We start from the raw sequence: 15,288 nt of genomic DNA on the forward strand, positions 1-15,288 counted from the left end.
TTGTAGGAAATTTTTTTTTTACTCAAAGCCATAATGGTAAAGTATCCAGAACTGAGGATATAATAAAGAACAGTCAGCATTAGTGTCAAACCTTATTCAATTGTTTAATGACATAATAGTATATGTAAAAGTATTGGGAGGGTGTGTTTATGTCTGGACTTTTAAAAGATATGTTAATAGTTCAAAGTTTGTGCGAAGATTTGTAGCTCGGGTGCTCGTTGTTGTGGTTCTGTTCGCCGAGCTGGAAGTTTTTGTTGCAAACGTTTTGTCCCCTGGCTAGGCGACATCATCAGTGCTTGGGAGCCTCCTGCAAAGCGCTTCTTTGATGTTTCCTCCGATGTTTATAGTGGTCTGTCCCTGCCGCTTCCGGTTAGATTAACGTGTGATGTTAGGAAATTGTTGGAATCGATAAGACCATAAGAAATAAAAACAGAAATAGGCTGTTCAACTCGTTGAGCTTGCTCCACCATTCAATAGAATCAGGGCTAATCTGACATTCCTCATGCCCACATGCCTGCCTTTTCCCCCAAACCCACAATTCCCCTACAACCAACAATCTATCTGTCTCAGCCTCAAATGTACACAAGGGGATCAACCCCATAGCTCTTTGTGGCAAAAAGTTCCAAAGACGAAGAAATTCCTCCTTATGTCAGTTTTAAATTATCACCCCTTTATGCGGAGATTCTGCCCTCTTGTGTTAGACTCTCCCCTGAGGGGAAACATACTCTCATTATTTACCCTGTCAAGCCCCTTAAGAAAAAAAAAGTGAGGACTGCTGACGCTGGAGATCAGAGTCTAGAGTGAGGTGCTGGAAAAGCACAGCAGGTCAGGCAGAATCCGAGGAGCAGGAGAAACAACGTTTCAGGCATAAGCCTCATTCCTGATGAAGGATTTATGCCTGAAACATTGATTCTCCTGCTCCTCGGATGCTGCCTGACCTGCTGTGCTTTTCCAGCATCACAGACCCTTTAAGAATCCTACATGTTTCCAGGAGATCACCTCTCACTCCTCTAAACTCCAGTGAGTAGAGTCCCACATTGTTTAACCTTGCTCATAACACAATCCTTCCATACCTCGTGAACCTTCTTTGAACTACCTCCAATGAAAGAATATCATTCTTTAAATTTGGGGGCCAAAACTGCTCATATACTGCAGATGTGGTACAGCTGAAACTGACAACCGGAAGCGGCAGGGACAGACCACTATAAACACCGGAGGAAACATCAAAGAAGCGCTTCGCAGGAGGCTCCCAAGCACTGATGATGTCGCCTAGCCAGGGGACGAAACGTTTGCAACAAAAACTTCCAGCTCGGCGAACAGAACCACAACATATGTTAATAGTAAACGAGAGTTACATCATGGATGCAGGGAAGAAATATCAGAATTGATAACAAAAGGGTTAGAAACAGAAACTAAAGCTAAAAGTTAGTTGTTCAGACTGACAGAATGCGTTATTCCACAGGGTACTAGTCCTGAAAGTAATTGTGTCTGGAGGTCAGGGGTATAACAATTATGTGTATGACAGGAAATTGGCGATTATGCCTAATACTGAAGAAGGTTGTGGTAAAATAGCAGAGTCCAGAAAGGTGAGCAGAATGGGCAAGACAGTGGAAAATAATTTTAAGAGGTGGTGTATTCACATAGGAAGGAGAAGAAGGAAACTACTTAGATGTACGTTTAAAATTGAGGGGATTTGATGATGTGGGTGTAAAATCGTGGTGTCTGCACATGAGGAATAAAAATCAGATGACATCAATATAAGATGGTCACAATTAAGACCAATAAAAATTCGGGAGAAATGTCTTTTCCAAAGAGCTTTCAGAATGTGGCGTTCAATACCACATGTAGTTGAGAGAAATATTGTAAGCGCAGTTTAAGGCGGTGTTCATCAAGTCCATGAGAAGAAAATGAAACCTGAAGGATGTACAGAGGGTTAGATGGAACGGAGTGAATGAGTCCCTTCTGAAGCTTGAAGACTGAACAGAGCAGCTGAGCCTAATAAACTTCAAAGTCAATCATTCATATATTCTTTTCAATAAAAAGTAAGTTTGGGTAATTTGTATTATTATCTGTTTCAACCCCACCCCACCCCCGAATATTAGGCATGTCTACAGAAGAGACAGCTGATGCTGGGCTTCAGTACCTGCGGACCGGACGATGGAGTTATGATGGAGTCCTAGTCACCAACAACACAGGGAAATGGGCAGCCATGTTCACCACTAATACAATACCATGGGTTACAGTGATTGGTGACACCATCTATTATGGCATGGCTTTGGGAGAGGTCCACACTTCTGCCATTGAAGATATTTCCCTGTGAAGTCAGTGCAGAGGATGAAGTGACACCCCAGGGTATTTGTACCTAGTTTCTATTGGATCTTCTGTGAGTGTTCTCATCAACCTAATATCACTGGAGTTATTAATATCATTCATGATCACTTCTTTCAGTCCATTCTTTCAGTCTTACAGAGCAGGAAGATCAATGGTTTCCTCCTTGATTGATGCTGAGAAATCTGATTATCGACAATGATCAGCTTCAGTGATGTTTAATGAGTGACTATTGGAAATCCGTTGGGCTTCCCTCTTCCAATCACAAGGCAATGACCTCCCTGTGGCCTTGGGGTTTATGAATTTCAGTGAAGAAAGGATTATGCTTTATTTCCTTCTATTATTGAATACTGCTCAGTAACATTGAGGTACCGGAAGGCAACTGTGGTCCATGGAACATGAGTCAGGAATTCAGCTTCTGAACAAAATAAAGGAAACGGTGCAGTAAACTACATTCTTAATCATCGTATTTCCTCGAAAGGAAAGTTTGTGAGTTAAGTCCTAAGATGAAGTTGAGGCTGTAATTTAACCTGTGATCATACACCAATCAAATTACGGCACAACTGAGACTTCAGTCATTCATTGAATAGGAGCTGGGAGTCCTGAGGGACCAAGATTGCATTCACCCTTTAATCAATATAATCAAAATTGATTCCCTCTTACATTTTATGGGATTTGCTATGTGCAAATTGATGGGTATGTTTGGCATAGATAACAAAAGTGACTGCAGTTGAAAAGGAATTAGTTAATGGTGAAGACTCTTGGGGATAACCTGAAGTATTGTGACGGTGCCAAATGAAATGAAATCATATGCTTTTGTGTTCCTATTTACATTCACTCCTCAGATCAAAGTTTGTGTGTTTTTTTTGTAAAGGCTGTTATGCTTCAGGTTAGTGCTGAGCCCAAATGACCCAAGTACTCCATCAGATTTCGAAAATAAATGGCATATTTTAGATAAATGTCATGTTTTGTGGGGTTTTATAGATTTGTTTTTGAAAAGATTCTTTAAAGATTTGAAGTTTTTACCACCAATACAATATTAATACAGTTGAAATCAAAAATGTTCTGGCAAATTTGGAATGTTTTGTTTTAAATGTTATGTAGGCCCTTTAATAAAGTCATAGTTAGACAGTTCAGAAAAGGCTCTTTGTCCTATTGAGTCCTCACTGACATTAACTATCACCAAAGTCATGGTTCTCCCAAATTCCTGTACTCGTCACATAGTCTTGAATGTTATGTTGTTTCAAATGCTCATTCAAATATTTTTGAAGGTTGTAAGATTTTCAATATACTGGCAGGGAGATTTCCTCGAGCTACTCAGGAGGATTTAAACTAGTTCAGGGTGGGAAAGGGTGCAGAGGTGGGGTGTAAGGGGTGTGTAGGGGGAAGACCTCGGGAGATAGTGAGAAAAGAGATCAGTCTGAGACTGGTACAGTTGGGGAAAGGAGCAAGTCAAATAGGGTAGGCAGGAACAAAGCAGAGAATGAGGTATGACTGATAAATTAAGCTGCATTGGTTTCAATGCAAGAGGCATAACAGGGAAGGCGGATGAATTCGGCATGGTTGGGGAAAAGGGATTGGGATATCACAGCAATTATAGAGATGGGTCTCAGGGATGGACACGACTGGCAGCTTCATATTCCAGTTTATAGATGCTATAGGAAGGATAGAAAGGGGCAAGAGAAGTGGGGGAGTGGCGTTTTTGATTAGGAATAACATTACTGCTGTACCTCGGGAGGATATTCCTAGGAATGCACACAGGAAAGTTATTTAGGTAGAACTGAGAAATAAGAAAAGGATGATCACCTTATTGAGATTGTACGATAGAGCCCTTACACCCCCAATAGTCATCAGAAAATTGAGAAACAAAATTGTAAGGAGATATCCGTTATCTGTAAGAACAATAGGGTGGTTATGGTAGGGGATTTTAACTTTCCAAGCATTGACTGGGACTAGCATACTGCTAAGGGCTTGGTTGGAGAGGAATTTGTTAAGTGCGTGCAAGAATCTTTTTCTGATTCAGTCTGTAGATATACCTACTAGAGAAGGTGCAAAACTTGACCTTCTTTTCGGGATAAGGAGGGCAAGTGAAATAGGTATCAATGGGGGAGCGAACATCATTCTGTTAGTTATAAAATAGTGATGTAAAAAGATAGACCAGATCTAAAAGTTAACATTCAAAATTGAAGGATAGCATATTTTGATGGTATTAGTCAAGAACTTTCAAAAGTTGATTGTGGGTGGATACTCACAGGTAAAGGCACGGTTGGACAATGTCAAACCTTCAAAATGAGATAATGGGAATCTAATATACTGTATGTTCCTACTCGGTTGAAGGGCAAGGCTGGTAGATGTCGGGAATGCTGATGACAAGAGTACTTATGTTTCTGGTCAAGAAAAAGAAGGGAGCAGGGATTGAGTAAATCCCGAGAAAAATATAAGGAACGATCCACTCCTTCCGAGTATTAGCCTAGTAAACCAGTTCTTCTTCCAACACATTAACGTAAGTACGGTGACCGGTACTGTACACCGCACTCCACATGAGGCCTTACCCACATCCTGGGTAAGTGAAGCAGAGCCTTCACACTCTTGCTTTCAATTCTTCTCACAATAAAATGTGACACGATTCGCCTTCCTGATTTCTTGCTATACCTATAGATTACTTTTCTGTGATTTGTGTACGAAGACACCAGATTCCTCTCCATCCCTGAGCTCTTTAGCCATAGCATTGCAGTAATATGTTGCCTTATTATTCTTTCTGACAAACAGCACCATTTCACACTTTGCCACATTGTACTCCAATGCCAGATGTTTTGTCTTCACAACTATCTTTTGTCTTCCTACCCACCTTTATGTCATCAGCAAATTGACTCTTAACTGTCCTCTGCACAATTAAGGATGGACAATGATGGACATCAGAATGATCTGGCAATAGAGATAGATCGTGAGGGAGCATACTAAATTCAGAATAGGGAGAGACAGTGACAAGACTTTGCCCTGGGAATGGGGAGAGACAGTGACAAGACATTGCCCTGGGAATGGAGAGAGACATTGACAACACACTGCCCTGGGAATAGAGAGAGACAGTGACAAGACACTGCACTGGGAATGGGGAGAGACAGTGACAAGACATTGACCTGGGAATAGAGAGAGACAGTGACAAGACATTGACCTGGGAATGGGGAGAGACAGTGACAAGACAGTGACCTGGGAATGGAGAGAGACATTTACAAGATATTGCGCTTGAAATGGGGAGAGACATTGACAAGACACTGCCCTAGGAATAGAGAGAGACAGTGACAAGACACTGCCCTGGGAATGGAGAGAGACATTGACAAGACACTGCCCTGGGAATAGAGAGAGACAGTGACAACACACTGCCCTGGGAATGGGGAGAGACAGTGACAAGACATTGACCTGGGAATGGAGAGAGACAATGACAAGGCAGTAAACTGGGAACGGAGAGAGATAGTGACAAGGCATTGCCCTTGGAATGGGGAGAGAGAGTGACAAGACAATGAAGTAGGATTAGAGGCAGAGAGAGACAACACACTGAATTGGAAATGGAGACGTAATGATTAGATTACATTACGAACAGTGTGAAAACAGGCTCTTCAGCACAACAAGTCCACACCGACCCTCCGAAGAGCAACCCACCCAGATCCATTCCCCCACATTTACCCCTTCACCTAACACTGCGGGCAATTTACCATGGCCAATTCACCTATTGTGGGAGGAAACCGGAGCACCCAGAGGAAACCCACGCAGACACGGGGACAGTTGCCTGAGGCGGGAATCGAACCCGGGTCTCTGGCGCTGTGAGGCAGCAGTGCTAACCACTGAGCTACCGTGCCACCCCCCAAAAAAATTAAATGCACCCGTTCCCTGGCTGGGAATCAAACCCAGGCCACGACGGTGAAAGCACCGAATCCTAACCACTAGACCACCAGGTAATGAGAGACAGCGATTTGGGGTTAGAGAGAGACAGAGTGGCAACACAATGAATTTGAAAATGAGAGACAGAGAGACAACTCACTGAATTGGGAATGCAGAGAGAGATGGAGTAACAACACAGAACTGGCAATAGCAACAGAGATACAACACTCTGAACTGGGAAAAGAGGGAAACAGGGTAACAAGACACTGAATTGGGAATAGTGAGAGATAGACAGACAACATAGACAAAAGATGATAACACGCTGAACTGTCAATAGAAGGAGATAAACTAACATCACAATGAACTGGGAATGGAGAGAAAGAAACACAGAATGGATTGAACTGGGAGAGGTGAGAGTAAACTGAGAACACACAACTTGGAATCGAGAGAGACAGAGAGACAACACACTGAACTGGAACAGGGAGTGACAGAACTGGCAATAGAGAGAGATAGAGAACACCATGAACTGGGAAGAGAGATTGAGAGACACCCACAGTGAACTGGAAATGGAGAGAGACAAAGAGACAACACATTGAACTGAGAATAGAGGAAGATAAACTGACGAAACACTGAACTGGGAATGGAAAAAAAAAAAGAAACAGAGAGCATGCAACTAAAAATAGAGAGAAACAGAGAGATAAAACACTGAACTGAGAATAGAGAGGACAGAGAGTGTGATAATAAACTGAACTGGCAATAGAGAAAGACAGAGAGACACTGAACTGGGAACAGAGAGAGAGAAAAACAGAGACCACACAACTGGAAAAAGTGAGAGACAAGCAGAATACATAACTGGGAAGCAAGAAAGATGGAGAGATAACACACTGATCGGTGAACACAGGGAGACAGAGAGTGTGACAATACACTGAATTGGGAACAGAGAGTGACATAATGAGAGACAAGACCTTGGAAAGAATGTCCACAAGTCCTTAAAGGTGAGTGGGAGGACTATACAGTGGTCGCAAAATCATACATTTTCTTATTAGCTGAAGCATTGGAGGCTTTATTGATAGGTTAGGCTACAGCTGGGGTACGGAACATAGTTATGGTCAATGCACAACAGGAAAGATGTAATATTGCTGTTCAGTCCTGGATCCAATGATTTCATCCAAACTAATACTGACTGTCCTACTTTATGAACTTCAACATTGTCAGGAACCTTTTATGTGACATTTTTGTCAAATATTTTCCAAAACAGCATCCAACATTTTCCCTTCATCAACCTTCACTGTTACTTCATCAAAAATTCCATTAAATTAGTGAAGCAAAATCCGCCTTTTACAATGTGTCTTGGCTCTGTGATTAACTAGAAATATCCCAGTGTTTATCAATTTTTGCTCAGATTATTACTTAAAAAACCTGCCTCAACACTGACATTAAACTGACTGGCCTACCATTACGAGGGCTGTGCTCACATCTTTTTGAGCAAGGATTGGAAATGTCTGATTCTGTAGCATCCTCCCTGAATCAAGTGAAGATGGAAATTCACAATGAGCCAACTCCTATGTTCACATCCTGTTCCTTTTGCAGTCTGGGATGAAGAGTGGGGATCTTATGCCCAGAGTTCTGTTCAATATTTACTCCCAGGTATTAATGCAGAAACCAGTGATTTGGTCATTACCACATTGTGTTTGTGAACACTCAATGTCACATTTCCTACTGAATCTATACTTTGGAAGGATTTATTGACCATAAAGCAATTTGAAATGACCTTTCGTTGTGACAGATATTCTATCAATGCAAATCATTCTTTTTCAAGTTGAATAGCCAGGATGGATCTTGTGAATGAGAGTGAAGTGAGCTTGAGAGGATATGGGGGAGAAACTAAACGGTACAACAGAACACAGTGAGTTAAAACAATGGAACATGTTCAGATATTGTGATTGATTGTTACTAAATTCCCAATCTCAATTTTGATATTGTGTTGAAACACGTGATCAATGTTCACATCCAAACAATGAGGAAAACAGAATCACAGAATTGGCATAATGCAGCAGGAGACCATTCGGTGCATCATGCTGCACACGGGTATTCTGACCATCACCTGGTGATCATCAGCTGATGATGACTCTGAACCAACAACCAACCAAGGGACAGTATGAGCACTCAAACAGGCTGTCACCAACTCGCACCTGATCAAAACTGTTTGATCACAGGATTATAAACATCTACACAATCTTAGTTCCCTTTAAATTTCAATTAAGACACTTGAACCTCCAAAAATATTAGCAATTCTCAACATCATAGCATAATCTTCATATGTTATCAAGTCTGCCCTAAGGTATTGAAGTGAAGCTGTTCCAATTCATCTACAATATTGACCCTGACACTAACAGTGACCATATAGTATATCCTTCCCAAAAAGGAATGTATAAATCCAGTCGGACCAAATCTGCCTCATTGACTAACCCCCACGTTAACTAACTTAGCAACAGAAAATTCAACTTATGATCCATCAAGCCAGGTTTGATTCAGGTCCAGTATTACCATCAGTTGGGAATCAGAACAAGTTCCATTGTCTATATGGAAGAGTAGATGTCTACGTGTTCTCTGAATTCAATGGAACTCAAATCAAATGTGTTCTATCATAAGTGGCAAATTGCAGCCTGGGTGTTGAATGTGAAAATTAATGTCTTAGAATAATATACATTTGATAAATTGAACAGTATGGGCTTGGATGGAAAGGAAGTTCTTAAGTGTGTACAAGAAAATTTTCTGATCCAGTGTGTGGATATACCGACTAGAGAAGGTCTAAAACCTGATGTCTTTCTGGGAAATAAGGCAGTCTGAGATGACTGTGGAGTCAGTGGGGGAGCACTTTGGGGCAAATGATCATAATTCTATTAGTTTTCAAATAGTCATACAAAAGCACTAACCTGATCTAAAGATTAAAGTTTAAATTGGAGAAAGGCCAATTTTGATGGTATTAGGCAAGAACTTTCAAAAGTTTTTTTGGGGTCGGGCAGATGTTTGGAGGTAAAGGGACGGCTGGAAAATACGATGCCTTCAAAAATGAAATAATGGAACTCCAGAGAAGGTATGTTCCTGTGAAGGTGTAGGGCAAGGTGGTAGGTGGAGGAAATGCTGGATGACTCGGGAAATGGAGGCTTTAGTCAAGAAAAAGAAAGAAGCAGATGTCAGACATAGACAGCAGAGATCGGGTGAGTCCTTAGAATAGCATAAAGGCTATGGAATTATATTTAAGAAGAAAATCGGGAGGACAAAAAGGGAACATGAGATAGCTTTGGCAAATAGGGTTAAGGAAAATCCAAAGGGGCTTTACAAATGCATTAAGGACAAAAGGGTAACCAGGGAGACAGTAGGGCCCCTCAAAGATCAGCAAGACAGCCTATGTGTGGAACCACGAGAGAATGGGGGAGATAATAAATTAGTGTTTAGCATCAGTGTTTACTGTGGAAAGGAACATGTAAGATATAGAACATGGGAAAATAACTAGTGATATCTTGAAACATGTCCATATTACAGAGGAGGAGGTGTGGAGTTCTTCAGTCATTCATTGTTTGTTCTCAAGCTGCCCAATTCATAAGCAAAACTGTTACTCTGGGAATGAATGAATATTTATTGAATTGAAATTTCTCTTTTAATAAATGTGTTCATCAAATAAAACTTTCCAGAACTAAACAGTCAGCTCCACATGCAATGAGTTTCTGCTGATTAATTCTCTGTTCAGTGTGGAGAGGGGACAGCTCTAAGTAATGGAGAAAGTGAGAACTGCAGATGCTGGTGATCAGAGTCGAAACGTTTGGCGCTGGTAAAGCACAGCCAGTCGGGCAGCATCTGAGGAACAAGAGAGTCAAACCTTTGCACATCAGCCCTTCATCAGGAAGACATTGGTGCCTTCCCATGTTTTCCATTCCTTGATTGGCAGGATATTGGGAACCATACGTGTTCCAGAAGGCAGCACTTTATATAGACCTGAAATGGAAAGCAAAATCATTTGTTTGGACAGGGAGTAGACATTTTAAGGTGAAGTACAGATTGATTGAAGTACAAACAGAAGAATGGATAAATCCCTTGGGCCAGACGGACAAAACCCGAGGTTACTACAGGAAGACAAGGAAGAGATTCCTGCGCCTTTGGCGATCTTTTCATCCTCACTGGCGACTGGAGTAGTGCCAGATGTTTGAAGGGCGGTAAGTGTTACGCCTTCTTCAAGGAAGGTACTAGGGATTATCCTGAGAATGACAGACCAGTCAGTCTTACATCAGTATTGGGCAAAGTACTGGAGGGGTTTCTGAGAGACAGCATTTATGATTACTTGGAAAATCATACTTTGATTACAAATAGTCAGCATTGCTTTGTGAGGGGCAGGTAATGCCTAACAAAACTTATTAAAATCTTTGAGGATGGGATCAAACACATTGAAGAAGGTGGAGCAGTGGATGTGCAGTGCATGGATTTTAACAAGGCGTTTGATAATATTCCCCAACGCAGGTTCATTCGGAAAGGAAGGAGGGATGGGATACAAGGAAAACTCTGTCTGGATACAGAACTGGCTGGCACAAAGTGGTGGTAAATGGGAAGTATTCATTCTGGAGCTCAGTGATCAGTGGTGTTCCGTTGGGATCAGGTCTGGGACCTCTGCTGTTTGTGATTTTTATAACTGACTTGGATGAGGAAATGGAAGGGTAGGTTAGTAAGACTGTCGATATAACAAAGATAGATGAAGTTGTGGATTGTGTGGAGGGCTGTTGTTGTTTGCAATGGGACATTGACAGGATGCAGAACGGGGCTGATAAGTGGCAGATGGAGTTCAACCTGGAAATGTGTGAAGCAATTCATTTTGGAAGGTCGAATTTGAATGCAGGAAAAAGGGTGGATTCTTGTGGAGGAACAGAATGATCTTGTGGTCCATGTCATAGCTCTCTCAGAGTTGCCACCCAGTTTGATAAGGTTGTAAGAAGGCATATGATGTTTTCATTAGCAGATGGATAGAGTTTAAGAGCTGTGAGGTTATGCTGCTACTCTCTGGAACCTTGGTGAGATCACACTTAGAATACTGTGATCAGTTCTGGTCGCCTCGTAGGAAGGTTGTGGAAAGTTTAATGAGGGTGCTGAGAAGATTTATCAGGATGCGAACAAAGAAGAGTTCAGGGCTTTTCTCATTGGAGCAAAGAAGGATGAGAGATGACTTGATAGTTGTGTACAAAATGATGAGAGTCAAAGATAGAGTGGATAGCAAGAGACTTTTTCCCACGGTGGAATTATCTAACACGAGGGCGAAAAGCTTTAATGTAATTGTAGGAAGGTTTAGTGGAGAATGTAGGTTCCTTACACAGAGAATGGTGGATAGGTGGAATGTACTGCTGGCCACTGTAGTAGAGTCAGCTGCATTGGGGATAAATTAAGCGAATATTGGATTGGCAAATGAATGATAGCATAATGAAGGGCACGTAGGTTAGTCTGAACTTAGAGTAGATTAAAAGGTTGGCTGGACGTCAAGGGCCGAAATGTCTGCACTGTGCCGTACTGTTCAGTGTTTCATGTTTCACCCAGCTTAAGGATTCTGATCAATTGTTGAATATGTGAGGGAGTGATGTGTGTGAGATCAGGAAGCTTTGTAGGGGCGTTAGGCCAAGACATCCACTTATGGTGAGCATTCTTACAGTCACCTGAGTACCAGTAGAATATGTGTGTGAAGACCGACCCCAGACAGAATCCGGCAAGTTCAGTTATTAACGTGAGGCTGGACTTGCCATTCGCTGCTGTTTTCTTCAGATAGATTCTGTTGGGTGACCCATGCATTAATTGTTTCCATCAACAGAGATGCACACATTTATATTGATACTGGTCAATGTGAAGGTGACATAGAACATAGAAAAATACAGCGCAGTCCAGGCCCTTTGGCCCTCGATGTTGTGCCGATCCAAGCCCACCTAACCTACACTAGCCCACTAAACTCCAAATGCCTATCCAATGCCTGTTTAAACGCCCATAAAGAGGGAGAGTCCACCGCTGCTACTGGCAAGGCATTCCATGAACTCACGACTCGCTGAGTAAAGAATCTACCCCGAACATCTGTTCTATACCTACCACCCCTTAATTTAAAGCTATGCCCCCTCGTAATAGCTGACTCCATACATGGAAAAGGTTCTCATGGTCAACCCTATCTAAACCCCTAATCATCTTGTACACCTCTATCAAGTCACCCCTAAACCTTCTTTTCTCCAATGAAAACAGCCCCAAGCGCCTCAGTCTTTCCTGATACGATCTTCCTACCATACCAGGCAACATCCTGGTAAACCTCCTCTGCACCCGTTCGTATGGCGACCAAAACTGCACACAATACTCCAGATGCGGCTGCACCAGAGTCTTATACAACTGCCACATGACCTCAGGGCTCCAGAACTCAATTCCTCTACCAATAAAAGCCAGTACGCCATATGCCTTCTTCACCGCACTATTTCCCTGGGTGGCAACTTTCAGAGATCTGTGTAAATAGGCACCAAGATCCCTCTGCTCATCCACACTACCAAGTATCCGACCATTAGCCCAGTACCCCATCTTCTTGTTACTCTTACCAAAGTGAATCACCTCACACTTACCTACATTGAACTGCATTTGCCACCTTTCTGCCCAGCTGTGCAACCTATCTATATCCCGCTGTAACCTGACACATTCTTCCTCACTGTCAACAACTCCACCGACTTTCGTATCATCCGCAAACTTGCTCACCCAACGTTCTAGCCCCTCCTCCAGTTCATTTATAAAAATGACAAACAGCAATGGTCTCAAAACAGATCCTTGCAGAACACCGCTAGTAACTGCACTCCAAGATGAACCTTTACCATCAACTACATGGAGTGTCAGAATCACATCGCACAAGTTACTTATGGTGATGGCATTTGGCCTGCCTCCCAGACTCCAAGCATCTGCTACCTGGACCAGGCACTGTGCGAAGACGTTAAGAAGTTGACAGTATTCTGCAGAACATTGTGTCTCGCAAAGAAACCTCTAAAACCAAATGCAGTTCAATGTAGGTAAGTGTGAGTTAATTCACTTTCTTAAGAGGAACAAGAAGATGGGGTACTAGGCTAATGGTCGGATACTTGGTAGTGTGGCTGAGCAGAGGGATCTTGGTGTCCATGTATACAGATCTCTGATTTATTGGACACGGTTTTAGAGGTTTCTTTGCGAGACACAATGTGCTGCAGAAGACTGTCAACTTCTTAACGTCTTCGCACAGTGCCTGGTCCAGGTAGCAGATGCTTGGAGTCTGGAGGCAGGCTAGATGCCATAACCATAAGTAACTTGTGCGATGTGATTCTAACACTCCATGTCCATTCATCTGCCTCCGGGCAAGGCTCAGACCGAAGATGGAGTCGAAATAATTTGTTGTGAAATAATGATTGAATGACTGCCCTGACCCAGGGGGAAGCTCTCTGGATTCATTTAAGAGCAGAACAATGACTTACCAAGTATCACAGGCAGCTGTGACTGAATTCAAATCTTTCAAATTCTTCTTTCAATGTCGGTTATGGTTGCAAGCTGATCTGAAAAAAAAATCAGATATTTGCTATGTTTGTGAATTGTGATTCACAAAAATGTGAAATAACATTATTCAACCAAAGATTAATTGCATCATCTCTGAAAACAATTAGGTTGATATTATATTTATGGAACTAAAATATACTTTCCTGCCAGCATTTTATGATACAAAAATAAAGAATGTATATTTTATTTAATATCGAACAAGGAACGTGTTATCTAATTATAGTGCTGATCACAATTACAAACTTTTGGATACATGAACACCAACTAACCACCAAAGGACATCATCCTCTCTCACTGGTATCCTCACATACGGATGAGGAAGGATACCACTTCGACTGGGACAACACATCCATCCTCAGACAAACCAAAAAGAGGCACGCACGAGAATTCCTAGTAGCATGGCATTCCAACCAGAACTCTATCCACAAACTCATCGAGTTAGACCTCAACTTCCACGCCTGAGAAAAGGAACAGGACGTGACTTCACCACAGGAAATAACATAAGCACAGGAAATGACATCACCAATCCAAAGAAAGACAAACATTTCAATAGAAAGCAGGAATTTTCAGCTTGAGACCCACTGAAGACGAAGATGGTTAAAAGTCTGGAAATGAACCTCCCATCTCAACGAGCAAGCCTAATCCAAAACCTCAACCTGAGCTACAATTATTCTCAAAACTCGCAACAATTACATACTCATTGTCAGTATTCAACAGAATAGATCGTTGCTCCAACATTTGAAAAGTCGTTGGCTTCTGAATGATTGCATTTTTAGAGTGAGAAAACGATGGAAGCATCATATAGAAATAGCGTTCTTACAAATTTAAATATGATCAATCAGTTTAATTTCTCACAAAATATGAAAGCTTCAGCTCTTTACCAACAATTGAAAAATGACAATAATTTAACAAGAACAGAGAATATTAGGTTGAATAAATGATTTATGTTATTAAATTGAAGTGAACAATAATTTGAAACCTTGCAATTTTTAGAATGAATAGTCGTTATTGTGAAATGTGAAAAAGAATGATGAAGAAACATCCGTGTGAGTGAACAGTCAGACAATTTCAAAGAGTTTTGTGGCAAAGCAAAGGAAATATTTGATTTATTTGTAGGGATACATGATTTAAAATATTCGTGTGCTGAGTACTAATTAGACTTCATCATCAAGGTGACCTTGCAATACTTGCATTTTAAATGGTAATGCTGCAGCAAAATGATCAGATATTTGCCAACATTTACAGCTGGAAATAATCTGATACTGGCTTTGACTTGCATCTGTACATGATAGAGTACAGAACTTTAATGTAACCAAGGAGGCTATTGGGCCACTGTGTATGCATCAGCTTGTGAAATGTCTCCCAAATCCTTCCATTTGCCACTTTTATCTCTGTTGCACTTTAATTTCGAAACTCTCAAATATATATCCAGTTCCCTCTTGAATGTTCATTCACAAATCTCACAGGCAGGGCATTCTAAATCCTAACAACTCTCTCAATAAAGAACTT

The 15,288-nt window shown here is 41.5% G+C and overlaps 1 non-coding gene across 1 annotated transcript; it reads right to left on the reverse strand.

The window, feature by feature from the left end:
* Positions 1-6,209: 6,209 nt before the first annotated feature.
* trnae-uuc lies at positions 6,210-6,281 on the reverse strand. Its single transcript has one exon. It is a non-coding gene; the product is annotated as a tRNA-Glu (tRNA).
* Between the last annotated feature and the right edge of the window lie 9,007 nt (positions 6,282-15,288).

The sequence above is a fragment of the Chiloscyllium plagiosum genome, chromosome 8 (genome assembly GCF_004010195.1).
Source record: "Chiloscyllium plagiosum isolate BGI_BamShark_2017 chromosome 8, ASM401019v2, whole genome shotgun sequence".
NCBI lineage: Eukaryota > Metazoa > Chordata > Chondrichthyes > Orectolobiformes > Hemiscylliidae > Chiloscyllium > Chiloscyllium plagiosum.